Raw genomic sequence first — 26,352 nt, 5'->3', positions numbered from 1 at the left:
ATAGGACTTTATGCCATGTCTTTTGCATGCTTTCAAATATCATATAAATCCTTTGCTAAAATGATGAAATTATCAACTGAAGTTATGTTTCTTAAAATTGAAAAAACTTTATATTAAACCAAGAAACTGTTATTTAAAGAAATTCTATTTTAAAACTATTCTTTAAGATAAATAATCCTTCTGTATATTAAGCTATCACTCCCAATTTTTAATTTTGGCTATTCCATATTTTTATATATTAGATTTACCTAAATCAATATAGACCTGAATATCCCCTCTCCAACATAGGGTTTTAAAATGTTTTCAACTTTATTTTTTGACATTATTTTAATAAAACAGACCTGAATTGGTTTCTATTGAAGCCCTTAAAATAGAAATAACTTGCCTAGGTCTTTTCTCCTTAGTCTTGAGCTGTTACAGAACCAATAACACAATTATAAATAACTATAAATTTACAGGTTTAATAAAGAATCAAGTGTGGCTCCTTTATTAAAAATTTACTTTTTAAATAATTACAAACTATAAAATCAGCAATAACTTTATCATTAAAAGATAAAGTGTGTAGAAAATCATTTGCACACTGGGATAAAATTCTTTCTATGTGAACCATGTACCACACCAAAATCCTTTGATCTGGGAAGAAATCTCAACATAAATGTATCATTTATGGTAGGAAGAAAGGGGACAAAGAAGAGGTTGAAATATTACAAGCAACAGTATTCTCAATAATAAATCTGTTTATTTAGAAAGCAATTTGTTGGGTTTTATAAAAGCAATTTCTTGTATTACAATGTAGGAAAATGTTATATCACATCTTGCAATTAAATTTGTCAAAGGTACTGAGAAGAAACTCACTAAATATAAAATGCAAGACACAATGCTAAATCCTCTTTTGGAAAAAGATACAAATAAATATAAGCTACTACAGTGGATTCTAGCAGAAAAGTACCTGAAAGATAATGATCACAAGGCAGAGACATCATCTCAGCATTAGATTTATTATTTAAGAATAGAAAATACCCATTAAAAATGACCAATACTTTCCTAACTGTTCAACTCTCCTTCCAAACCTATTACTTTAAGTTTATAAATAATTTTGTATAAGCATAACAACAAAACTTCTAAGTTATGGAGAGCGCAAAACTCATCTAAAAAACATTCAAACCATTTTTTATGTGATAAGAGATTTGTAACCCTTAAGGTAAAGAGTTAAAAAGGAATTCTGGTGCTTTCAGTAAGTGTGGATTTATTTTTAAAATAAAAAAAGATGCCATAAATTCCAATTAAATTACAACACTATCTAAATTATGGGGGGAGACAGGACCAAAAAATTATGCAATCACTGGCAACAAATATTTCTGCTTCAATAGAAAATGGGTCATTCTCACAGAAGTTTAGATACCTTATTTACTCTCTAAGTTCCTATTTTTATGTAGCAGGATTGATGAACGCATACACAAAAAACAAACAAATTGACTTCAAATGGTTTACAAAACATGCATTTCATATGATTATGAGTTCAAGATAAAAGCTGGCTGGGGTCAAACTGTTTCCCTTGGGAGACCTGGGAAGGAGGAAACGCTTCCCAGCACCGGCCAGAACTACAGAAGTATCGCGGATCCGGACGCACCGGTTCCTCAACACCTGCTGGGGCTTCTGCACAACCGCTGCTGGAGTCGCCACCTGTGCGCCCGGGTGCGGGACCGCCAGCTCTCGGGGCCCGCAGCAAGCAGAGCCGGCTTCCGGACTCGCTGCCCGCGTGCTCATGGGTTTTTCCGAGCCTGCTGGGCACCAGGGGTGGAACCCACATCACAGTCGCTTTCATCAGCAATACAGAGACAAAACTCCGGTGCTACTTTTACATTTGAGAGGACCTAAACTGCCTTATCAGAATTAATTCACCCGAGGCCATGTAAATTACTCATTCTTAAATTCAAACACAGAAACAACACCTAAAACCTTAAATACTTTGAAAACATTTTTAAAGGCATTTCAGGATACACATTTTATATTTTTCCCAAAAGAGTCACCATGGCATAAACATAGAAAACCACTTTACTTGGTATCAGCTATACTGCAAAAAAGAAAAAGAAAAAAAGAACAAAAAATGGAAAACATTATCAGATACATTAATCTGAAGGTCCTTGTTTGTTTCATTATTTAGCAAATGAAGAAAAACAATAGTGTAAACATTATTTAAACACTATTTTAAAGAATTATAGTAATTTGCACATTTTTGGTAACTACCTGTCTAAAAGACCAAGAAAGAGGGGGAAAGTTCTGATATTTTTCCATCTAGTCCTCCTACTTGCAACGTTTGGCACATTATATTGCACAGTTGATCATTTTTTCTTCCTTAATCCTGACACTGATACATGGCTTTCTTGACACTCAAACTCATTTAAAAAGATTTTCAATGTCTACCAGCCTAACTTATAAGAAACACAAATAAAATCATAATACAAACACAAAGGAAAATATTTTTATGTTACTCATGGTTTTTTTCTTGCTTTTAAACTATGGTCTTAATAGAAGACTGAACCCTCATTAATGTTCATGAAAATCTCAAACCCTATTTAGTTCACATTTTCTTGTTTTGGTTTATAATCATGCTTCATTGTTAATAAAACAAATGTTTCCATTTGCTCATCTTTCTCCATTTGCCTGATCTGTCAGAAGAAGCATCTGGAGAAACTCCTTGGTAATGTGATACTGACAACTATGCTCATTTGAGGACTCTTTGAACAATGGCATCTGACTAAAATGAATCTTTTTTTTTTTAATCTTGCATTTGCTTGGTTCTTCACTGTGGTTTAATATATATTACTTTATTTTCATTCTTAAAAGTTCCCCGTGAAGTTAGCCAGGTAATATTCCCATTACAGAGATGATGAAAACTGAGGTTCAATCAGAGATTGAAAGGTGATGAGTTTTTTTGTATGCTTGTCTGTTTTTTATTATTATTGTTAGAATAATGAAAATGCTCTATAATAATGACTGAAGTGATGAATGCACAACTATGTAATTATACCAAATATCATTGATTTTACACTTTGAATGGATTATATGCTTTATTAATAGGTATCAAAAAATTGATTTTTTTTTAAATGACACTCAGAAAAGGAAATTACTTTCCTAAGATCAGATAAGTTCAATGGCCCCTCAAGCCCCAAATATAACTGAGAGCTTTAAGAGGCTCTTCAGCTGCCACAAATAAAGAAATAAACCAAAGCCCACCAAATTAACAATAATTCTGCAGCACCAAGCTCAGATTTCTACTAAAGCTCAAAGGGGAATTCTGCTATAATTTTAAGAAACACAATCCAATATCATTTAAGCTGTTCCAGAGTCAGAAAAACAAATCGTGAGTTTACAAATCCTTTCTTAAGAAGCATGCCTAAACCATAAAACTACTAGAAGAAAATGTAGGGAAACATCTTAAAAGACTAGGTGGTGGTTTCTTGGACCTTACACATAAGGCATATGCAACAAAAGAATAGATAAATGGGACTACCTCAAAATAAAACACTTTTGTACCTCACAGGACTTTATCAAAAGGGTGAAAAGGCAGCAAGGACTCAAGGGGAGAAAATATGTGGGAATTACATGTCCAATAAGGGTTTAATATCCATGATATATAGGGAGATAATACAACTCAACAATAAAAAGACAAACAACCTGATTTTAAAAATGGGCCAAAGACTTGAAGAAACATTTGTCCAAAGAAGAAATACTATTGGCAAAAACACATGAAAAAAAATGATAATCACCAGCAGTTAAGGAAATGCATATCAAAACTACAATGAGATATCATTTCATACCTATTAGAATGACCACTATTTAAAAAAACAGAGAACTACAAGTGCTGGAAGGATGTGGAGAGAAAGAAACACTTATACACTGTTGGTGGAAATGCAGAATGGTACAGCCACTGTGGAAGACTGTTCCTAAAGAAAGTGAATATAGATTTGCCATGTGACCTGACAATACCAGTACTAGGCATATACCCAGAAGAACTGAGAGCAGTGACACAGACAGACATCTGCACACTGATGACTGATGTTCACAACAGCATTATACATGATTGCCAAACGTTGCAAACAACTCAGGTGTCCATCAACCAATGCATGGATAAAAAAACTGCAGCCTCACATGATGGCGTATTAGCTTGTAAGAAGAAATGAAGTCGTAAAGCGTATGACAACATGGAGGAACCTGGAGGATATTATGTTGAGCGAAGTCAGACACAAAAGAATATTGTATGTGCTACTATGAACTAAATATATTGTGTAATCTCATGGAGTTAAAAATCTGAATATTGGTCACCAGAAAATAGAATGAGTTTAGAGAGAATGGAAAGCTGAGGGTTAACTTGAGCAGATTTGGCAAAAAGGAACATATCTTAATATTTGGAAATTAACAGAAAAAGTGAAAGTCCAACATAATGTTTGTAACTATCAGTATTAATAAGTGGGTATGATAAAGTTTAAGATCATGTACATTACTAAAAGGAAAGCTAAAATATGTAATATGGGACCATAGAGCACAGTAAAACTGTATATGAAATTGAATATGGGTAAAATTGCAAATATAAGACTGCTTTTCTTTGAAACAACTAAAATATGTTAATACTACAAGACATTAATATTAGATCATTAAAAAACCATTATGCTAAGTGAAAGAAACCACACACAAAGTATTACATATTATATGATTCCCTTTATATTAAAGGTAAATATAAATCAACTTATAAAGATGAAATTATATTAGTAGTTATATAGGGCTGGGGAAGGATAGAAGAATTGAGAGATGATTGCTAAGGGGTGTGGAGTTTTCCCTTTTGGAGTAGTGAAATTATTTTTAAAATTTTTATGGTGATGAATGCACATCATTGTGATTATACTAAAAGCCACTAATTACACACTTTGGATAGACTGTATGTTATGTGAATATATCTCAATAAAACTTCTCGACTAAATAAATAAGAAAGAACAGCCAGAAACAGGAGCTCTGTACAGCAGGGGAAGCATAAAGAAAATGAGAGATGCATTTTCTTGTTTTTTTGCTTGTTTGTCTGTTTGGGTTTGTTTGTTTTTCTAAATTTTATTGAAGTATATCATTCGTACATAAACATACATAAACAATAAGTGTATAGAAAAAGTTGTGAACTTACAAAATAAAATGCACACCATACAGGGGTCCCATACATCATCACCCCACCACCAACAACACCTCACATTATTGTGAAATATTTGTTACAAACTATGCAAAAGCATCATCAAAATATTACTAACTATAGTCCATATCTTACAATCGGTGTATTTTCCCCAAACTCACCCTATTTTCTTATTAATATATTTTTATTACAGAGGTTATGAACTTACAAAACAATCATGCACATGTGTAGAATTCCCATACAACTCCCCTTCACCAAACACACTACATCATGGTGGAATATTTATTACAGATTATGAGATATCATCACTATTACCACTAACCACGCTCCATAGTGTACATCTAGCACACTTTTTCCATCCCCCCCCCTTATCAACACAGTACATCTTTAACATTGATGATGCAAGAATATTACAGTATTGCTGTTAACCATAGTCCATAGGTCACATCGATTGTATTTTTCCCATGCTTCTCCTCATTCCCATCACCCACAATAGTGACGGTCATCCACTCTAGTTCACAGAAGGACACTCTTGCATCTCTATCAGCATCCACTTCTGGTTTCACTGTTATTCAGTCCCTAGACTATTCTCCAGCTTTCTTTCAAGTGACATTTACATTCCGAGTCTACCATTTTCAGTCACAATCCCATTTTTAAACCAGCTGTTACTTACCATAATGTGTTACCATCAATGCTAACTATTTATTTGTCTGGTTTTTTATATTATTGAAATAATGAAAATGCTCTAGTAATGACTGAAGTGATGAATGCATAACTATATGATTATACCAAATACCACTGATTATACACTTTGGATGAATTGGATGCTTTATTACTATGTATCAATAAAAGTGATCTGTTTAAAAAATTTTTTTTTCAAAGAAGCATGCCTAAAATGAGTATTGAAACTTGACAAATGTCCGAGGAAAATAGCAGGCTAATTTTCTCTGAGTATCCACAAAAATCCCTAAATAAAGTCAGCAAGCAGGGAGTGGATGTGGCTCAAAAGGTTGATTGGTTGAGGACCTGCTTCCCTTATGGGAAGTCCCAGGTTCAGACCCTGGTGCCTCCTCAAAACAAAACAAAACAAAACAAAAACAACAAGCAAATAACAAAAAACCAACTCAGGGAAGCAGATGTGGCTCAAGTGATAAGGCCTCTGCCTACCACATAGGAGAACCCAGGTTGGATCCCTGGGGCCTCCTGGTGAAAAGAAAAGAAAGCGTGACTGCGTGGCAAGCGAAGTGCCTGCACAGTGAGCCGAGCGCCTACCCGGTGAAGCAAGTGCCTACACAAGTGTCTGCATGGTGAGCCAAGTGCCCACGCCCATGCCAGCATGGCAAGCTGAGTGCCCATGTGGTGAACCAGCACCCACACAGCAAACCATTGCCCGCACAGTGAGCCGAGTGCCTGCTCAAGTGCCCGCATGGTGAGCTGAGTGCCCATGAGGTGAGCCAACTGCCTGCGTGAGTGTCCATGCAGCAACCATGTACCGGGTGGTGAGCCAGTGCCCACACCAGTGAGTCACGCAGCAAGATGATGACGCAACAAAAGAGACAAAGGGGAGAGTCAAGGTGAAGGGTAGCAGAGACTAGTTACTGAGATGATGCAACTGACAGGGAACCTCTCTCCACATCAAAGGTCCCCAGGATCAAATCCCAGTGAATCCTAGAGGAGAAAGATGAGAAGAGAAAGTGCAGCCTGCCCAGGAATGGCGCCACCACACACATGGAGAGCTGACGCAGCAAGATGACGCAACTAAAAGAGACACAGATTCCTGTGATGCTGACAACAGAAGTGGACAAAAAAGAACACACAGCAAAAGGACACAGAGAACAGACAACTGGGGGGGAAGGGAGAAAAATAAATAAAAAATAAATCTTAAAAAAAAATTGAGAATAATTGTACAGTTATCAAATATAATGTGCTTTCAAACATTCATGATTTTTAAGTGTTAGATGACCAAAGATTTCAAACATTAGTCTCAGGAAAACTCACGTATTTAAACTATCACAGTATGTTTTATTCAATTTTCTTCATAAATCCCAATATACCTAGACATTTTCCGAATATTTGACAGAAGACCATCTATATACACCTAAACCCAAAACTCCATATCCCTTCAACTCAAGGCAGATGTAAGAGTTTGCTAAGGGATATCAAGACTCTCCAAATTATCAGGCTACAGGCAACCGTAAATAAACATCCATGATCACCATACCTGAGCAAAGCGAGAGAGATGGAATTCTAATTTAAGCAAAAGTATGGAAGGAAGCAATGCAGGCTAGAAGCAGAGCATGGGTCACCACAGTGAGGGAACACATGTCATGACGGTCGAACAGACATCACACCTAGGCATGGGTCCTCAAATATCACAACCACTAAAAACCTGGGCTCTCTCCATCAATTTTTATGTATTTTATTTATATTTATATATATATATATATATATACACACACACACACATTATATATAATCATTCACTTTTTTTTATAATTAGAGACATTGTAGGTTTACAGAAAAACCATGTCAAAAATAAAATACACAGTTCCCATATACCACCCTACTATTAACAGCTTACATTAGTATGGTACATTTGTTGCATTAGATGAAACACCAAATTTTAATAAAGGTTATATTTTTCCTATTTGAAAATGCATGTTAATGTATAGGAATTTTGTTTTTCTTTTTGTTCTTTTTTACTGAGTCTTTCTGGTTATAAATGCAATGACATTCATTCTTTAAAAAAATTTTTAATGAGAATATTTATTAAAGGAAAATATAAACAGTTAATCCCACTACCAAGATCAATGAAAATTAACATTCTGATGTGTTTTTTTCATATTTATATACATGTTTAAACATAATTGGGGGAAGCAGATTTGGCTCAACTGATAAGCATCTGCCTACCACATGGGAGGTCCGGGTTCAAACCCAGGGCTTCCTGACCCATGTAGTGAGCTGGCCCACACGTAGAGCTGATGGGCACAAGAAATGCCATGCCACACAGAGATGTCCCCCGCATAGAGGAACCCCACGCACAAGGAGTGCACCCCATAAGGGGAGCCACCCCGTGCGGAAAAAACGAAGCCTGCCCAGGAGTGGCGCTGCACACACACAGAGCTGACACAGCAAGATGAAGCAACGGAAAAGAGACACAGATTCCAGAAACCAAGCGGACACAGAAGAACACACACAGTAAATGGACACAGAGAGCAGACAACAGGGGGAAGGGGAGAGAAATAAATTTAAAAATTAATAAATCTTAAAAAAAAAACCTAATTGGGATCATACTCATCTTCAATTCCGTATACTTCTTTTTACATTAAACATGAAATGGAAGGTGAGACTCCTCCAAAGTTTTGTTCTGTTTTTTTCCTCCCCCTCCCCCTAGCCCTGCTATATTTTTGCTGTGTCCATTCGCTGTGTGATCTTCTGTGTCTATTTCTCTTTTTTTCTTTGTCTTTTTTTTTTAAATATTATAGCATATATTTGAATTTCTTTTTTTTTTTTTTTTTAAGATTTTTATTTATTTATTTAATTCCCCCCCCCCTCCCCTGGTTGTCTGTTCTTGGTGTCTATTTGCTGCGTCTTGTTTCTTTGTCCGCTTCTGTTGTCGTCAGCGGCACGGGAAGTGTGGGCGGCGCCATTCCTGGGCAGGCTGCTCTTTCTTTTCACGCTGGGCGGCTTTCCTCACGGGCGCACTCCTTGTGCGTGGGGCTCCCCCACGCGGGGGACACCCTTGCATGGCACTGTGGCATGGCACTCCTTGCGCGCATCAGCGCTGCGCATGGCCAGCTCCACACGGGTCAAGGAGGCCCGGGGTTTGAACCGCGGACCTCCCATATGGTAGACGGACGCCCTAACCACTGGGCCAAAGTCCGTTTCCCTCTCTTTTTTTCTTGTCTTTTTCTCTTCTTGTTTTCTCTTCTAGGATTCACCAGGATTCAATCCTGGGGACCTTCAATGTGGAGAAAGGTTCCCTGTCCCCTGCGCCACCTCAGTTCCTGGTTTCTGTTGCATCTCATCTTTTTTTTTTTTTAAGTGTTTTTTTTTTTATTTTATTTCTCTCCCCCACCCCAGCTGTCTGTTCTCTGTGTCCATTTGCTGCGTGTTCTTCTTGTATCTCATCTTGACTCTCCCTTCGTCTCTCTCTTTCTGTTGCGGCATCATCTTGCTGTGTGGCTCACTGCACTGAAATGCCTTCTTTACCAGGAGGCCCCAAGGATCAAACGCCGGTTCTCCCATACGATAGGCAGAAGCCCAATCACTTGAGCCACATCTGCTTCCCTTTTCCAATGTTTTTAAATATTCTCCCAAGTCGTAAGTATCACTGCATATTGTTCAGTTAAAATATCCCTTTTGTAATTCCAGCTATAGGCATATACCCAAAAGAACTAAAATCAGGGACTCAATCAGATACAGGCACACCAATGTTAATAGCAGCATTATGCACAATAGCCAAGTGTGTGTCAAGAGATGAATGGATAAATAATATGTGGTATATACATACAATAGTATATTATTCAGTTATAAAGAATATGAAAGTTCTGCTATATGATATAACACAGGTGAACCTTGAACAGATATGCTGAATGAAATAAGGAAGACACAGGCAAATATTGTATGATTGCACTTAAATGAAATTATCTAAAATAAACAAATTCATAGAGACAGAAAGTATAATTAGAGATTACCAGGGGTTAGGGGGAAGAAAAATGGGGAGTTTTTTTTTGTTTTTTTAAGATGCCAACCATAAAATAGGTTTTATTTTTATATCAACTTGGTATTTTAAAAATAATCCCTCAAACTACAAAAATCTGCCCGTCATAGACCCAATTCCAGAAAAAAAATGGTCAGCTTCATTTCCAGAAGAGCAGAAATGGGTAGTTTATGATCAGTGGGTACAGGGTTTCTGTTTGGAATGAGGAAAATTTTCAGTAACAGATGGAGGTGATGGTAGCACAGCGCTGTGACTGTAATTTACACCACTAAAGGGTACACCTAAAAACGGTTAAAATGCGAAATTCTCTGTCATATATTTTAGCTCAATACAATATAGTCCTTTTGCTAAACACTCATGTTTTCTCCAATATTTAGTTAGCAAAATAGATTAAGTAAGCAAGTATAAGATGATCTAGTGATGATCCAGTGAATGGGACAACTTAACTCAGTCAGGCTGCTTCATACATTCACAAATATGCACTGGTTTGCCTTGACCCCCAGTTAACAATTTTAGAATTTTGTTCGGTTTCTATCTTACAAAGTGAGAAAACAAAACTGACAAGCTGACGAGAGGTTAGTTACAGGATTCAGTATCTGAACCTGTACCTGAAATGAGTAAAGCCAAAGTAAGGTCATGTGCACTGGCTATCAGAATTTGTAGTGGCCCAGAAAAACCCTCAAGATAAGACCCAAGGGAGAGTCAGGTTCACATTTTTCTCCAACCTGACCTTAGCAACCTCTCTCTGGAGAAGTACCTGAGATCAGGCCAGGCAGTGTCTACTTAGGACCAGCTTTCAGCTATGGTCTTTTTGTTTTTCTTTGTTTACTGGGAGTCAGGGAGGTGGGAGTGGTATTTAAAACTATACTTTGCCCTAACTGCATCATAGAAGACTGAGAAAATGGCAATTGTGTTTCAAAGAAGGGGGCGGGCTGATGAGAATTAGGCATTTTCCATGTTTTACACCTTAAAGCAGTGCTATTCAAACTGCAGAGTCCTACCTAATTTAGTGAGTTATATCAATATTTTTATAGTGATATAGAATCTGGTATTTTAGTACAGTACAGGTGGTGAAGTATTTTGTGAAATTTTTCTTTCAGTTTTATATGCGTGTGTGCTGAGTCATGATGTAAAATGTATTTCCTACTGTGTCCTAGCCTTAATTTTCTTGGATGTTTTTATATATGTAAGACTCATAATAATTTGTCCAGCAAATGTATTTTGAGCACCTACACTATGGTGCTGGTGAAGCAACAGTGAACAAAAATACTTGGTACCTGCCCTTGTAGAATTCTTACAGTTTAGAAGCAAACAAGAAAATAACCACATAAACATATCCCCATAAATTGTGCTAAAACTTATGCAAGGAAAAGCATAGGGAATTAAGACCTATTATCACTAGGGAAGATGATTTAGATTGGGGGAGAGGAAATGACAGGTCTCGGTTCTCTGAGACCCAAAAGAAAAAGTAGGAGGAAAAGTCTGCTGGCAGAAAACAGCACTAGACAAGGCCTGCACAGTTTGAGGAAATGAAAAACCAGTGGGCAGAGAGGAAAGGTAGACCCAAATAGATAAGGCCAGGGACAGGACAGCAAAGGAATAGATAAAGCAGGAATTTTAGATATGCTAAAGGCAATGAGAATGATCCAATTTGCATTGTAAAAGATCATCAGCTAAGGAACAGAATGGCAGGAGGATGGAGTGGATACAGGGGAACTTGTGGTTAGGCAACAGACCAGGCAATATGGTGATGGCTTGGACCAGGTTGGTGACACTGGACTTGGAGAGAGGCAGCAAGTTCCAATTCGTACTTTGGAAGCAGAAATGAGAAGCTTTAGTGATGGTTTAGATGTGGGCCCAGGAACCATGAGGTGTTTGGGACTGGGTTTCCCAAGTGAGGAATGAAATGGAATGAGATGCACGAGGAACCCTAGAAAAGCAGAGTTGAGTCTGGCTTGTTATTAATATACATATTTAACAAGTAGAGATAACAAATTAATACCTGGAACTGAATGGAGATATAAAAGAGGAAGTCACCGGGAAAAGGGCCCTGATGATACGTTTTGTTCCTTAAATAGCTACCATAATAATACATAATAAATACAAACCCAGAAAAATCTATAGTAAATTTTTAAAGATTCTATGATGCAGCAGTTCATAAATACCACAGTAATTGAAGCCACTGTGTACCTGAAAATATGGAGCAAAAGTGTAACTAAACAATGACATTCTTAAAGTAACCCTCTTTCATGAAATCAAAGGAATTCCTCCATAATAGAAGGGAACATAGTGCCTGGCACACAGCAAGTGTTTAAATTTTAAATATGTATTAAAGAAATACAACCACTACTAGGCAGAATAAATCTCCCAGCAAAGTAAGACAAAGTAGACAAGTAATTGTGCCAGGGAAAACTCTGTACTATTAAACACACAAAAGTACTAGTCAGAAAACAAAGGGAAATGAGTTTTAAATACATACTTAGTTCTCATACCCTAAGTCTCAGACAGATATTATACTCTGTTCACTTAGTATCAGCATAATTTCAATACCAGAAATTCCATCTCTGGAAAACCAATGATAAGTATACTCACCGTTCCCTTGAAGTGTCAGAATTACATGAGAAAGAATCAAAATATCAAAATGATTTTTTATAGCTTGATGCTGAAGCTATAGTAAACTCTCATGTAGTTATTAAACAGTACACAAATATGAGAAGGAAATTCACCAAGATGAAAATAACAATGATGATTTTTCTTTTTCCTCTATATTCTCCTGTTCTCCAGATTTTTAAACAAATATGAATTTTCATTAACTTTTCTTCCCTCTTCACAACAGTAAGACTGCTTCGTAGGAGAAAATTCAGAAAATACACAAACGGGAAGGAGACAAATTACCCCTAATTCCATCACCCAGATGTAACCACCGTCAATATTTTGGTAGAGACCTTTTTCTAAGCTACATGGAGATAGGGAGAGAAGAGTGATACACAACAAATGACACGACTGTTTAAGACTCCAAAGGAAAATTTAAAATGCTGCGATGTAAAGTGTGCAGGATTCGGGGAAGTTACTTGAAGAAGTGACAGCTGAGCTAAGCTCTCCAAAAGATGAATCAGCATTAACTCTAGCCCAAGAAGCAGTCTGGGCAAAGGGAACAAGAGCAAGAGCAGGAGGCCAAACAGGGACCTCACCCAGGGAACTGAGAGACCCCTTCTAAGCACTGCGGGACAGAAAGATGAGTTTGACAGGAAGGAGGAGATTGGTCGGGACAGCGACTTACAGATGAGTTTAGAGTTACGACTAGATCTTCAGGGAAAGAATAATGGGAGGCAATGAAGGAGGAGCAAGGTGGCTAGGCAAGGCTCCTTAAAAGGATTACTCTGCTTAAGTGGGAAAGGATTAGACTCTGCACTGTGGTTTTGGGGAGATCAGCATCTTCAACATAGGAGTAATTCCCAAAGGAGGGTGGGGCGGGGAGAGGGATAGGGAAATATCTGAAGGGTGGGAGAGTAAAAAGGCAATGAGCCAATATTTTAAATTTCTATTTTAAGCTCCAAAAATGCTTCCAGATTGGTAGGAATAAAGATATTTAACTACAGCACACAACTCCCATGGAATTCAAATCAGAAATGGGGTGGGGAGAAAGGCAATAAATATTAATGTTTACCAAAAGGGAACATAACTCTTACAAGATTAAGAAACCTGCATTAGACACTGAGCTTAATGACAGTACGGAATGTATGTGCTTTAATCATTTTATTCCCAATAAATATATAACAAATAAATGAATAGCAAGGGAATAACCATGAGTTGTATAAAGAAAAACTGTACTAACTGAATGGGATGATATTAGTGGCATCCAGAAAAGGAAAATATGGCACTATCCTCACAACAAGGCCCCACACAGAGAATTCGGGTCTCTAGACAAAAGGACTTGGTAACAAAGCAGAGAGAAGTCAACAGGCCTCATTAAGGCCTGGAGAAAGTATCCCTCAAAACTAATAATTCCTCCTTGTTCATTCATTCATTCAAGGGAAGACATTTAACCCAGTAAGTCCACACAAAAACTTGTACATAAATATTCATGGCAGCACTATTTACAATGGCCAAAAGTGGAAACAACCCAAATATCCATAAACTGATGAAGGCATCAACAAACTTAGTATGTCCATACAATGGATTATTCAGCCATTAAAAGGAATGGGGACCTAATACATGTTACAACATGGATGAACCTTGAAAACATGCTAAGTGGAAGAAACCAGTCACAAAAGACACATATTGTATGATTCCATTAATATAAAATGTCCAGAACAGGCATATCCATTGAGACAGACAGTAGATTAGAGGTTGCCTAAGGGCTATTGAGGGATTGGAGGAAATGGGAAATGACTGCTATGGGTACAAGGTTTCCTTTTGGGGTGTTCTAAAATTAGTTGTGGTGATGTTGCATAATTGTGCGCACACTAAAAACCATTGAGTCGTCTACTTTAAATAAGTGCATTGCATGGTATGTGAACTATATCTCTAAAGTTATTATTTTAAAAAGGAGAGAAAGGATGTTTAGCACTTCAGGCACTATGGTAAGATGCTGGAAATACAAAGTAAAAAAAAACCCACTCACACACAGAAACAGAATCTACCCTCAAGGATTAGTCCTAGTAGAGAAAAAACTGTCAAGAGGCAATTACGAAACAATGAGAAAAGAAAAGAACAGGATTCACAGACAGTACCCCAGAGGGGAAACTAATCTAGCCCTAAGTGACTCAGAGGAGGTGAAGACAGAGAACCATTTACCAGATTTTCATCCATAAATGAAATTTAACTTCATCGAACTTTTTTGAAATTAAGCGCCTGTTCATCTTAACATCTTCGTTCTTATAGAATGTTTAAGGCTTTTCTTAAACATCTGTGCAATGTTTAAGATGTATATTTTTAACTTTAAAAGGGCAACAGATCAAACTATCAGTAAAACTAAACAAGTCTTCGATTTAAATTTTATCATATTAGTAGGTTCGTAGGATGCTGTAAAGATTACGCGCAAACTTTTGATAACACCTTGGACTGGGAGTAAGAGAGCCTAAAAACCCTAACAATCGGGGGTAATAACAACCCAAAGCAAAGCAGGGTAGGTTGGGAGAGGACCAGTGAGGTAGAATTTGAGCAATGACTGAGGAGAACCAAGTGCCACATCGTAAAAGTGAACCTTTAAGAATTAAATCCACTAATTTTCAACCACACAACTTCGAAATTAGAATATTGGTAACCGTTGCCATAGAAACAGTGAGGCCGAGTTCCCGAGAGTAAAAAAATTAAAAAATAATTCAAACTCAAGTGAAAAGGAGAAAAGTTTGGTGCGAACATAGGTGTACCCAGCCTTCCAGAAACTTTCACGGGACAGACTCCAATTTCTAACCAACACTTTCCAAGCGGTGCTTGATAAATCAGTTCGCAGGGATAGTTCAAGTGCAAAAAAAGTTTGCCCCTTCCTCTCAGGGAAGAATAATCTGATAAAAACCCTCCCGGGTATCGCCCACAACCAAATGGGCCGGTGCAGGCGTGTAAGACCCTGCTCTCGGGGAGACTGGCTCCGAGTCCACGCGGTAAGCATCCGGATCGAGTCCTACTGGTTTCATAGGCTGGGCCGGGACGCAAATCCCGCAGATCCAGCTCTGAGTCCCGGCCAACCTGGCTCCTTCCTCCACATCCCAACCCACAGCACTTTCTGTGCTTGGCATTCCACGCACCCCGAGCCTGCTCTCATTTATTAAGCACCCACTGTCTACACCGCATCTAGGTGGCTCCAGGGACTGCAGGAAGAAATGGCCCCGTGCGGAGCTAAGAAAACGCAAAAGGACAGCTCCTCGGGCTAAGGACAATCCCGGAGAAGGGCACTAGGTGCCTGCGGGAGGTGGGATCTGGAAAGGAGCGCCCACCCTCACCCCGCGAGTCGTGACAGTCCCAGGAAAGGAGGGCCCCGAGGGCGACACCAGGCCGGGCCTCCCGGGGTCCGCCGCAGCCCAGGACCGGGGAGTAAAGGAAAGAAGTCGGTATCTCCGGACCATCGCGCGCTCCACAGCCAAAGGGACTCCAGCGCCCGGGAGAACGGCGAACACGGGGACCGAACCCCGAGAGGGCCGAAGTGGGCTGTCACTGGCTCCCGCCTCCCTCCCCAGCGACCATGGCCGACCACTCTTAACCCAGTATGACAGTCACGGCGGCCGCCGACGGCGCGACCGTGACCCGCGTCTCCGCTCCCCCGGACTCCAGCTCCCCCAGCTGCCCGGCGCGGAGGGGGGCAGTGCCGGGAAGACCGCCCGAGCCCCTCCCCCACCGCCCACGCCTCCCCCCGTTCGCGAAAAGCAGTTACCTGGAGCGCGGGTGGGGGCCGAGGACGCGACCCAGAGCAGGAAGATGAAAAGGAAGACGGTGGCCTCCGGCCCAGGGAGCTTTGGGAAATTTGGAAGACTTGTTCCGCACTGGGTGACAGCTGCTCGCTGCGCACGCGCAGAGGCCCACAGACGCTCGATCACTCCGCGGCTCCGCACCCTCCGGACCAAGGGGTGGGAGGCACCGGCGAAGGCGCGCGCACCGCGCAGGCCGACTCTCCGAGCGCGGGGGCGCGTGCGCCTCACGTGACCGCCGGCCGGGCACTTGAATGCGTCACGTGAACTTCCAAACAGCTTAAAAGTGCCCCACACCTTCTGCCTCTTGGCTCAAACTTCCGCGCCGTGCTTAGTCTAGCTCCCCTACTTCTTGTTCTCTGGAGGTGAGCACGTCCCAGGCTTTCCAGAGGAGGAGGATACTTGGGCCTCAGGAAGAAACAGGTGCACAGAACCCTGCCTGCAGGCGCCCACCTGGTGCCCGCAGGGCTCAACTTGATGGAGTGCACACGCCGCACGTCGTCTGGGTCTCCGACACCGGCCTATGGCTGCCCCCGGCGTGCGGACGTCAGAGCCGCGTTGCCGTGGGTGGGGCCTCGGGATGTTCAGCCGAGCCTAGCGAGGATTATCAGGATTTGCTCCTGGCGTGCAATGACAGCGTCCTAACCCGGGCCCATAAACCGCCTTTTCTAATATGAAATCCTGCATGTGCAAAGGGTGTTCGCGTGCCAACCCTTTAACTCTTGAGCGAGAGGCCGTATCTTTAGGCGCAAGAGAGTCAAATTCCCGCGTTTTCAGGCACCTACGCAGAGCACGTCCCGCCCCGCGCGGGTGCGCGCTAAAATTGGGGAGACTCGAGGGTGACCCCAATAGGAATCCCGGGCTGGGTCTCTCAGGAACTAGGGATGACAACAGTTTGGCCTGAATTGGAGTAACTGAAAGCGTAGGTGCCTCCCCGTCCCGAGAACACAGGAAAGTTCGCTTGCTTCAACTTGTTGCTTCTGCGCTAACTCCGCCTTCCAAAGTGTCAAAAGGACCTTAAGGTTGTGTACTGCCAAAGACAGGTGGCTGGGCGCATCAAATGTTTATCAGAGCCGAACAATATTTTTTTTAACTTCCTGCACAGTTTCCAGATGGGCCCCTTGTGTGGCGGTTCCCCTAACGTCTCCTCAGCTGAGAAAAAATGGGCGGATCTTTATACTAGTTAGCAAACCTGGGCTAATATACTGATATTTCTGTTACAAAACACTGATTTCAACTTTTCCGAATACCTCAACCTGTCCACTTACCATGCCCTTGAAGTCTTTTCTCCTGATGAGGGGCACTGTGAGGACAGATGGAATACGATTAAGTAATCGAAAACTAATGCGATTATTGGGTCACCACACTTCTTTGGTTGTTAAGTTACAAACAAGTATGGCAACTACCGGCAACACTTCTGAATTTGCCTAACATATACGCTGAACTGGGAATTTTCCAAATCTGTATACCGTGAGGATACCAACCTTCCTTACAAGCTGATTGGATATGCTATAGCAATAAAAACATAACATTTATATTAACTACTTTAATCCTAAAACAATTCAATAAATACGTACTATTACTATAGCTTTGTTACAGGTGTGAAAAGTGATTAAGAAACATGCCCACGGTCAGGCATAGTAAAAACCAGAGTGCTTAGGAAGCCATACACTGTACTAAACTGAAAATCCAGTGGGGGAGGTTTGGGGTGGGACAACAATGAAAAAAATAAAATGCTCAGTGCGCCAGAGTTGAAATCTGGAAACCTGAACTCCAGTTCCTTCATAATTTAAAGATATACAATGATGTGCAAAAATAATATTTGTTGAACACAGTAAATCCAAATCTCAGGTTTAAAAAAAATTTAAGAGCTGTAGATTCACAGAAAAATCTTCCAGAAAGTAAAAAGTTCCCATATACCACACACACACACAAACACATTATTTTCCCTATTAGTAATCCTTTGTACTAGTATGGTACTTTTGTTACAACTGATGAAACAATATTATTATGACTGTATTCTTAACTCTAGCCCATAGTTTACATAGAGGTTCACTATATCATACAGTTCTATGGGTTGCTTTTTTATATATTTTTATTCTGGTAATACATATACAACCTAAAATTTCCCATTTTAACCACTTTCAAATATACGATTGAATGCTGTTAATAACATTCACAATGTTGTGCTACCATCACCACCACCATTCCTTACCAAAATTTTCCATCACCCCAAACAGAAATTGTACCAATTAAGCATTAACTCCCCTTTCCCTAACCCCATCCTAGCCTGCGGTAAACTATATTCTAGTTTCTAATTCTATAAATTTAATTATTCTAAGTATTTCATTTACATGAAATCATACCATATTTGTCCTTTTGTGTCTGGCTTATTCTACTCAACTTGAGGTTTTAAAGGTTCATCCATGTTGCTGAATGCATGAGAACCTCTTCCCTTTTCACAACTGCATAATATTCCATTATATGTAAATACCACATTTCGTTTATCCATTCATCAGTTGATGGCAAACTTGGGCTGCCCTCATCTTTTGGCAGTTGTGACCAATGCTGTTATCAACACCAGCGTGCATCTGTTCGAGTCCCTGTTTTCAAGTCTTTTGTATATATACATAGAAGTGGGATTGTCAGGTTATATGACATATATATACACATATATATAGTAATTCTGTATTTAACTTTCTGAGAAATTGCCAAATCGTTTTCAACAGTGGCTGCACCATTTTACATTCCAAGAAACAAGGGTTCCTATTTCTCCATATCTTCTTCAACACTTAGCATTTTTCATATTTTTAATTATGGCCAGTCTAGTGGGCATGAAATGATCTCATTGAGGTTTTGATTTGCATTTCCCTAATGGCTAAAGATTTGGAGTATCTTTTCATTTTCCTATTGGCCATTTGTATACCGTCTTTGGAGAAATGTCTATTCAAGCCCTTTTTTAAAATTTACATTTTTTTTAGGAGTTACTGGGGACCTCATACATGGGAAGTAGGTTCTCAACCACTGAGCCTTACCTGCTCCCCAGCCCATTTTTTAATTGGGTTGTTTGTCTTGTTGTTGAGTTGTAGAAATTCTTTATAAATTCTGGATCTTATACACTTATCAGATACGTGGTTTCCAAATATTTTCTCCCATTCTGTAGACTGTCTTTTCATTTTCATGGAAAATTCCTTTGATGTACAAATTTTTTTTATTTTGATGAGTTCCCATTTATCTATTTTTTCTTTTGTTGCAAATGCTTTAGGTATAAAATTTAAGATATCACTACCTAACACAAAGTTCTGAAGATGTTTCCCTGTGTTTTATTCTAGAAGTATTATAGTTTTGGTTCTAACATTAGATCTTTGATCCATTTTGAGTTAATTTTTGTATATCTGTAAGGTAGAGGTCTGCCCTCATTCTTTTGCATATAGATATCCAGTTTTCTCAGCACCATTTGTTGAAGAGACTATTTTTTCCCCTTTGAGTGGACTTGGCACCCTTATCAAAAGTCAGGGAGCAGATGTGGCTCAAGTGATTGGGCACCTGCCTCCTATATGGGAGGTCCCGGGTTCACTTCCCAGTGTCTCCTAAAAAGAAGACAAGCACACAACGAACAGACACAGAGAGCAGACAGTGAGCAAAAACAATGAGGTGGGGGGAGAAATAAATAAGTAAAACCTTTTTTAAAAAAGTCAATTGGCCATATATCAGGGAAAAATTATAGAATTGGACAACAGCGAATGCTAATGTAAACTATGGGCTACAGTTAATAGATTAATTGTAATAATATTTCACCAATTGTAACAAAGGTATTACACTAATGCAAAATAACAGTGAAAACTGTGTATGTGAGAGTGGGTTATATAAGAACTCTGTACATTCTCCTTGATTTTTCTGTAAACCTACAACTACTTTAATAAAAAACAAAAGAAAAATTCCTTGGCCATAGATGTGAGGGCCAGGTCTCAGTGTATTCAAACTGAAAAATGAAGGTTAAATATCAGCCCTGCTGACTTTCCTGAGCATTTGTGAACATTCAAGGAGATAATGTAAAATTTCAAAACACTTCAAAAACAATAAAGCTCTTTATGAAATTAAATTTTTAAGTGCTCCACAGTCTTGGAAATTTAAGTAAACCTACTAGAAAACCAACTGTATTATTCATGGCATAGAGGGCAGTGATGTATCCCTAATGTATCAAAATACCTCCATACTGTGAATTACAATAAAAATTAATACTTTGGCCATATAGTAGATTAATTTATTTAGATCCAATTAAAAAAAACACAACAGTTGCGATAACATGACTGTATAATGGGGTATTTAGATTCCCGAAGTTTATTATGTAATGAAAACTATTGTTCAGACTACTTTGTAAATTTCTTATAATATGCATAATGTAGCAAATTGATAACACTATTCATAACACTGCATATTAGTGAATATATTCAAGTCCGTTGGAGTTTTGCAAATACAAAGAATTGAATAGTAGTCATCATTGTTTTGATTTGTCCTTATAGCATATATGTTATTTATAAAGATATAAAAGAAACACCAATAACTAGATGCTTAGATTATGTATTAAGAGGTCACAAGTGACTATTATAGTGAATGCATAATAAAATTTAAAACTTTAATACTTATTCATCTTTGTGTCCTGTGTCCTAAGCTTCAGGTCAATATATCGCTCACCTAGATTCTTATAATAATTGCCTAATGATCTCCTGCCTGCAAATGTATTTACACCCACCTTCTCCAACTCATTTTCTTTACCACAGCCAAAATTATACTCCTAAATGAAAATTACATCATGATTACTCAAATGAAATGCTTCATTAATTCTTCACCATTATCAAAGCTTTTCAGGCTTTTCCACCAAACCACCTACAGTAGCCAGGGAAACTACGGTGGGCAAGGGTGTGAGGATAGACTTTGAAGTGCCTCAAGCCTCTTGTGTAATCTAAAAAAATTCTTTCAATATGGAAACCATTATATCTATTTGTTTTAATATAGCAATAATACTTAAAATTACTAGCTAAATTATTTCATTCCCATACCAAAATATTGCAATAAAATTATAGTTTTTGGGAGGTAGGTTATGTTTCCCCTAGGGATTCTAGTTCTCCTTGGGTCATTGCTCTGAACTGTACATATAAATATTCTTGAGGTGCGTTACAAGTGGCTAGTCAAACAGTTTAGGTAGTTTATGTTTTTCACGTCAAGGAAAAACTTGGAAGTGACTTACGTTATCCAAATCATAATACAATAAGAAAACTAAATATTCTTTCATATTAGCATATAAAAATAAAACCACATACCTAAGACTGAAGTTCAAACCCTGAGTATCTATAGTTGTTAATTCTAGTTAATCACCTTTATTATTACTTGTACTATGTGATAGGAATTGTGGGAAAGGTATTGGACAGTATTACAGCTATGAACAAGGCAGATATTGTTTTGTCTTCATGGAACCACAGCAAAGTCAAAACAGATTATTTGAATACAGTTGAAATAAATAACATAGAGGAATAAAACATAGGGTGGTCTGAAAACATGGAACTGAAGAACATAACTTAGTCTCCTCTGTTCTGAGGACTCAAAACAGGAGAACATATCTGTAAAATTAATAAAGAAATCATATCTAGAATATATAAATAACTCCTACAAAATGATTGTTAAAAATGAAAAAACTCGATAAAAAAATGATACCAGGGAGTGGAGGTGGCTAAAGCCACTGGGCGCCTCCCTCCCACATGGGAGGTCCCAGGTTCAGTTCCCAGTGGCTCCTAAAAAAGACAAACAGACACAGAGGGCAGGCGGCAAGGGCAAACAATGAGCGGAGTAGGGGTGAGAAACAAATAAATAAATAAAATCTTTTTTTAAAAAAATTAAACCAGACACTTACCAAGAGGATATTCAAATTGTCAATAAACATCAAACAGGTGCTCAACCTTGACAGTCATCACGGAAATGCAAATTACAGCCACAATGAGAAACCAATACACCATCACCAAAATGGCTAAAAATAAAAAGAGCAATAGAAACAAGTATTGGTGAGTATTTGGAGAAACAGAACAACAACAGAAATGTATAGACATTTGCACCAAAAGACATGTACAAGAAGGTTTATAGCAGCATTATTTGTTTTAACCCCAAACTGCAAACAGCCCAAATATCTATCAACAGTAGAATATGTAAAAAAAATACTAGGATATTTACACAATGGAAAATTATACAACAATGAAAACAGATGAATTACTGCTACCAAAACAGAATGGATGAATCTCACAAACATAATGTTAAGTGAAAGAAACCAGACCCAAAAAAATTCATGCTGTATGATCCCAATTATATAGCATTTTTAAGAAACAGGCAAATTTTTTTTTGGTGTTAAAAGTCAAAATAGTGGTTATCTTTGGGAAGAGAAAGGAGGTGATGATTGCGAGAGGAAACCTCCGAAATACTGGTTATGTTCTATTTTTTAACCTGGGTAGTGATTATAAAGGTGGGTTCACTTTGTGATAATTCATTAAGCTGTACACTATGCTTTATTGTACTTTGTGTGTGTAACGTTAAATTAAAACACTTTTGTTTTTCAAACATGTGTGTTAATTTTTTTATATATATTTTTAAATATTTCTTTTATTTATTTCTCCCCTCCCCGCCACTGTCTGCTCTCTGTGTCCATTTGCTGAGTGTTTTCTGTGTCTGCTTATATTCTTATTAGGCGGTTCTGGGAACCAATCCTAGGACCTTCCGGGTGGGAGAGAGAGTTGAGCCACTTCAACTCCCTTTTCCTCTATGCCTTCTTATTTTCTCTCCTGTGTCTCTTGTTACGTCATCTTGCTACGCCAGTTCTCAGCATCGGCTGGCACTCCTGTGCAGGGTGGCTTTCCCACACTAGGTGGCATTCCCATTCAAGGGGGCACTCCTGTGCAGCATTCCAGCGTGGGCCAGCTTGCCCTCACCAGCAGGCCCTGGGCATCAAACTCTGACCTCCTATATGGTAGATGGGAGTGCAGTTAGTTGGTTGAGCCACATCCATTTCCCAGTGGATTTTTTATATTAACCTTCTTAACGTCTGAAGAACAGACCTCACAAGTTGATTTAGCTTAATAAAGTAAAGTGCAAAACTTCTGAACCTTCCCTTTCCCTTTGGCAAGATTTTTGTTATATTAGAAAGGGGGGAAACTTGAAGGGAAAACAAGTGGTAAAGAAACTGAACTTTTTTATTTTGTTCCTATTGACCAACCCTTGAGAATTTCAGTAATGGAAAAAGTTTTCTCTCTTTGATTCTTTTGTTTCCTTTACTTGTTTTCATTTTTATCAAGACTATCTGTAATTCAGAAAGAAATGTTAAAGATTTCTTTCTGAAAAAAATTTAAATTTTGTTAGCATAAGCAGTTTTTATTTTTTAACTTCCCCATATCTATCAAAGTTTTTTTTAATATTTTTATTTTTTAAAAGATACTTCGATTACATAAATGTTACATAGAATATATTGGGAATTCCCATATGCCACACTCCCCACACATCCCACATTGGCAACGACTTTCATTAGTGCAGTAAATTCATTGCAATTGATAAACACATTTTGGAGCATTGCCACTAAGGATGGTGTATCAGAACGCCAAAGGGATGCTGATGCAAAATACCAGAAATTGGTTGGTTTTTATAAATGATATTTATTTAGGGTAGGAGCTTACAGATACCAGGCCATAAAGCATACGTTACTTCCCTCACCAAAGTCTATTTTTACGTGTTGGAGCAAGATGGGTGAGGACGTCTGTGAGGGTTCAGGCTTTTTGGGTTCCTCTGGGCTCAGCTCCTCTGTTTATTCCACAAGGTCACTGTAGACTATGAGGCTCTCTAGGCTTTGCCTCTCTCCACAAGGTCAGGTGTAGACTATCAGGTAAATGGCTCTGCCTCTCACCCTGGGACTCCAGCTTCACCATCAAACTCCAACATCAAAACTCCAACATTAAGAACCCTCAACTCTGTTCTTTGCCATGCCTCTTTTCTGTGTCCAGGTACAGATCAGATTACAAACATAATCCAATATCTATCTTTGGAATTCATAACCATATCAAACTGCTACACTTGAATTATAGTTTACATTGTAGTTTACACTCTTTCCCACTCAACTACATATCAAGTTTTGAAAGTCTTTTTAGTTAGGCAAAGAATACAGTATATGAAACATTTTTAAGGGGATAACTTGGGAATTTAAAAAAATATATTTTCTCACCTAAATGAATTAGCTGAAATCACCTCAGGTTAGTAAAGAAAGCAGCAGGTCCATCTTTGACAGCATCTGATAATGTGTGTTAACCATCTGCTTTTGTCCGTAGGCCAGAGAGTTTACTGGGAAGGAGATTTATTGTCTTGCATTGTATACCTAGAAAAAAATTATTTGGCATAAGTCTATCTTATCACATATCTAACCACTGAGTTGCTTTAACAACCCCTGGTTTTCAGAGTATTACTAACTTTTTATTAACTTGTTCCTCTATTAATTTCAGTCTCAGGAAGGAGACTTGTTTCATCTCTCCAGGTATAGCTCTTCTAATATCACAAAGAAGGATCCAATTGTCATGGGCTTTCTTCTACAGAACAAAATATTGCTTTATAAGATCTTGTCTTATTCTGCAGTTTACCTTCATTTATTAAATTCACTCATTTTAATATTTTCCTTCCTTTGCACCTGGCTGCTCCTGATCTTTCTTTTCTGCTCAAATTCTTCCAGTCAGATGTTCTGTCAGATTAATGAGTTCAATTTTTAGCTTTCTAGTGGCTTTCTAGCCACTTTCTAGTGGCTTCGATTAATTACAGTAGGTTAGCATTCCATTCCGTCTTCCTCAAATGTTCTTCCAATTATGCGTAATTGAGATCCCATCACTTGGTTATAGTTGTAAATGGTTTCTTTCTTCTTGAACTAATGGTAATATAGTTTGGGCCCTTAACATATCAGTTCCCTGATACGGTAAATTATAAAACTTGGTCATAAGTTTCACCCATGATCCTTTGCAATGTGATGTTACTGTTCATCCTATCAAGAAGTGGAGTATAATTCTCCACCCCATGAATCTGGGCTGAACTTACCACTTGGCTTTGATCAACAGAATGTGGTAGAAATAATGTTATATGACTTCCAAAGTTAGGCCTTAAAAGCATTGTATCTTCTGCTTTTACCCTCTTACAATGCTGCCTTGAGACTGCCACATACGGAAGCCAACCTAATCTACCAGAAGCTGAGAGGTCACATGGGAAAAAGCAAGATGCCTAGCAGACAGCCAGTACCAACCACCAGAAACATGAGTGAGACCATCTAAACCCTCAAGCCCAACCACTCTCCAGCTGAGCGGCATCCAGTAAGCCCAGGCAAAACCAGCAGAGGAACTATCCAGCCAACCCAGAGAATCATTAAAAATAGTAAATCAGGGAAGCGGACTTGGCCCAGTGGATAGGCGGTCCGTCTACCACATGGGAGGTCCGTGGTTCAAACCTCGGGCCTCCTTGACCCGTGTGGAGCTGGCCCATGCGCAGTGCTGATGCGCGCAAGGACTGAACGCAGGGATGCCCCCCGCGTAGGGAAGCCCCATGCACAAGGAGTGTGCCCCATAAGGAGAGCTGCCCAGAGCGAAAGAAAGTGCAGCCTGCCCAAGAATGGCGCTGCACACATGGAGAGCTGACACAACAAGATGATGCAACAAAAAGAAACACAAATTCCTGTGCCACTGACAACAGTAGCAGCAGACAAAAAGAACACATAGCAAATGGACACAGAGAACAGACAACTGGGGCGGGGTGGGGGAAAGGGGAGAGAAATAAATAAAATAGATCTTTAAAATAAAATAGTGGGAAACGGACTTGGCCCAGTGGTTAGGGAGTCCATCTACCATATGGGAGGTCCGTGGTTCAAACCCCGGGCCTCCTTGACCCGTGTGGAGCTGGCCCATGCACAGTGCTGATGCGCGCAAGGAGTGCCGTGCCACGCAGGGGTGTCCCCCGCGTAGGGGTGTCCCTCGCGTAGGGGAGCCCCACGC

The 26,352-nt window shown here is 39.1% G+C and overlaps 1 protein-coding gene across 3 annotated transcripts in view; it reads right to left on the bottom strand.

Annotated features, from left to right (window-relative positions):
* Nucleotides 1-16,843, bottom strand: part of KDM4C (lysine demethylase 4C) — a 518,173-nt gene extending 501,330 nt beyond the window's left edge. For all 3 annotated transcript variants that reach the window (XM_071216722.1, XM_058301838.2, XM_058301837.2), the window contains exon 1: nt 16,270-16,843. The gene's annotated coding sequence lies outside the window, so the exon portion shown is untranslated. The remainder of the gene's footprint in view (nt 1-16,269) is intronic.
* Nucleotides 16,844-26,352: the final 9,509 nt, after the last annotated feature.

The sequence above is a fragment of the Dasypus novemcinctus genome, chromosome 8, assembly GCF_030445035.2.
Source record: "Dasypus novemcinctus isolate mDasNov1 chromosome 8, mDasNov1.1.hap2, whole genome shotgun sequence".
NCBI lineage: Eukaryota > Metazoa > Chordata > Mammalia > Cingulata > Dasypodidae > Dasypus > Dasypus novemcinctus.
The sequence above is the reverse complement of the archived record's forward strand: the minus strand, read 5'-3'. Positions and strand labels throughout refer to the sequence as shown.